Consider the following 3,553-nt stretch of genomic DNA (forward strand, 5'->3'; position numbering starts at 1 on the left):
GTACGTACATACATGCATACATACATACATGCATTCATGTGTGTGTGTGTACATACACACATACATACATGTGTGTGTACGTACGTACATGCATACATACATGTGTGTGTGTGTGTACATACATACATGCATACATACATGTGTGTGCACATACATATATACATACATGTGTGTATACATATAGACAAATGGAATCAATATTATGCTTTCATTGGTATAGATAGATTACATGCAGTATAATGACACATTGTAATTTGTTCTTTATGGGCTTATGATCCTTGGTAGTTGGTACTCCTTGTTGTATTTGAATAAATAATTGACTTCTTAATGCAATGAGGCTAGCAAATAATCATGTTGTATCTCGATAGGTGATAGTTGATATTTCATAACTGATAGTGTTTAAATTGTCCATATTTCAGGTCACTAATGGATCCTATGGAGAGTATAGAGGTCCAAGGAAGCATAGTTAGGAAGACCACATACACCGGCATTCTCACAATTCTTTTTTCTTTTGTTGGCATAGCCAAAGTACTGGTAGCCCGAGAAGGTAGTCAAATGGGTAAACGAATAAGAAAAGGAAATTTCTTTTGTAGAGACATTATTCATTCGAATGAGGTGGATTTTCATGATCAGATTCGGATGAGTAGGGCAGCCTTCTTTTCTCTAGCTCGTATTCTGAGGCTGAAAGGAAGCTTGAGAGATACGATCCACTTGAAGTTAGAGGAACAACTAGTGATGTTCCTCCACACCCTTGGGCACAATCTAAGGAACCGCAAGATTGCCCATAACTTTGGGCACTCAGGAGAGACAGTCAGTCGGTACTTCCACAAGGTTTTGATGGCTATCTTAGCCCTTCACAGAGATTACTTCATACCACCTAGTCCAGGCACTCCTCCTGAAATTAGTGGGAAGGATCGTTTTGAACCATTCTTCAAGGTAAATCACACATTATTACAAGTTTATTGTCTAGAATGTTGTCCTTATCTTATTATTACTTGAGCATACATTTGATCAATGTATCATATCCCACAGGATTGCATTGGAGCCATCGACGGTACCCATATTCCAGTGCGAGTTGATGTCGACATACAGGGTAAATATCGTGATAGAAAAGGGAACCTATCGCAAAATGTTATGGGTGTCTGCTCCTTTGATTGTAAGTTTCAGTATTGCCTTTCTGGTTGGGAAGGCTCTGCTGCAGATAGCCGTGTTCTAGCCTCAGCTCTATCCAGATCAGATCCACTTGTAGTTCCCCCTGGTAAGCCAAATCACATTTTAATATACTCAAGGTTATGCTAAATGGTTCAAGTATTGACAATATACTTTCTTTATATAGGAAAATATTATCTCGTGGATGCTGGATATCCAAATGCACCTAGATTTCTCGCTCCTTATCGGTGTACACGCTACCACTTGAAAGAGTGGTCAAGAGAAAACCCAATAAACTCTGCACATGAGTTGTTCAACCATCGACACTCCTCTCTTAGAAATGCAGTAGAACGTACATTTGGTATTCTGAAGCAGCATTTTCCAATCTTAAGACATGCAACGTCTTATGATATCATGACACAATCCTATATTGTTTTAGCATGTTGCATACTTCACAATCTCATTACAATAGAGGATGGCCTTCCATCGGAAGAAGCTATTGAAGAGGAAGATGATTGTTATGGGATAGAGGTGCCACTACTTGAGACATATGGGTTGTCTCAGGAGGATAGAAATGAGTGGGCCCAATTTCGAGAAGATATAGCAAATAGGATGTGGGAAGATTATAGATCTCGAGAATAAATGATTTATTAGAAGGCAATGTGCTTTATATGATTAAATTGATGTATGCATATACAATGATGGTGTTTGATTTCGTTATTCTGATATCAGTCTTCGCTACATTCTAATTAAATAAAAAGAACATTAACTTTCAATTTCACACCTACATTATGTACAAAAATTGTTGATCATATCTGCAATACACAATTCAACTTGAAATATAGATTACATTGATTTAAATGCAAGAAAGCACAATTATTATACATCTTTGCATTGAGAAAGTACAATAACATGCTTCATAATGGGGCTCATGACTATTTACTTGCCATTGATATCACCATTTTGTCTTACTGGTAGTTTTTTTGATGTTGATGTGTTATCATCAATTATTGCTTAAAATGTGTATCATCTTCAGTTAAATTCTTTCAAGTTTATTAAATGTTAGCCTCATTGCATTAGGATGTATTAAAAAATGATATTTAAAGTTTATCATCTTCAATTTTAAATGAAATACAGCAAGGAGTACACAATGATGAAGATCATAAGCCCACTAGTAAGAAGAGAACAACGAATTCGTTGAAAATCCTATTTTTCTGATGTTACTGCTTGCTGCATTCTATTTAAATTTAAAGAGCAATAACTTTCAATTTCAGTCGTATGATTACTTTAAATCGTAATACGTTTACCTATTCAATATGTTAGCCTTGTTCCATTATGACGTATTACAAATTGATAGTTAAAGATTTTCTATTTCAAATTTAAATGAAATACAGGAAGGAGTACACAATGGCATATACAAAGCTCATGATGAGCATGGACGGATCTGATCATGTGAAACAGATGTGTTCTCCCATTACTTTGAGTGATATAGATGGATCCCTCGCTGTGAGCAACAAATCTTCTTCTTCAAAGAAGAAAATGTGGACAAAATCGATGGAACGCAAGTTTTTAGACTTGCTCCTTGAACAAGTCCATCTTGGACGGAAAGGTGAAGGTGGGTTTAAAAAAGAGGCATGGACTGCGATAGAGAGGACATTCAATTCAGCGATGAACTTGAATCTGTCACGAGATCATTTTAAGAATAAGCTAAAAACATGGAAAGTAGGATATAAAGTAATGAAGGACTTGAAAAATACAAGTGGGTTAGCTTGGAATGAAGAAACTCAAACTGTGGATGCTGAGGATTCAGTGTGGGATGACCTTTTGAAGGTAGGATCATCTTTGTACTCTTTTCATTGAAGAAATTTTTCCTTCTTATTTTAATAATGAAAAACTTACAACCTAATCCATCTATTAATGCTTATATGTAGAGGAGAGAATTCAAAAATGCAAAAATGTATAAGAGGTCACCTTTCCAATATTTCAATGAGTTGGCTGTAATTGTTGGTAATGACATTGCTGAAGGGTTCGCATCTACAACACCCCTTGATGCTGAAGAAGGGCACCCTATGAACGATGCATTTAATGTGCTTGATGAGGATGATACCAATTGTGGTACACCTCTTGACAGCCAACCGGATATTGATGAAGAGTTATATCATTCCAATCAGTCGAGTGCAAGTGCTAGAGGGACTCCTCCACCATCATCATCAAGGAGGGGAAAGAGGAAGAAGACATCTTTGGCTGCATCATTGGATGTGATATGCGAAACTATGAAGGAACTGAAAGATGGCCTCATTAAGCCTCAGATTGTAAAAGTGGATAAATCTGAAGATGATAATATTTTGACTGCTGCATATATTGCTCTCAAAGCTGTCCCTGAACTGAGTCGAGCAATTTTCGT

The sequence above is a fragment of the Cupressus sempervirens genome, chromosome 4 (genome assembly GCF_028749045.1).
Source record: "Cupressus sempervirens isolate cs-2001-9-10 chromosome 4, ASM2874904v1, whole genome shotgun sequence".
Classification (NCBI taxonomy): Eukaryota; Viridiplantae; Streptophyta; class Pinopsida; order Cupressales; family Cupressaceae; genus Cupressus; species Cupressus sempervirens.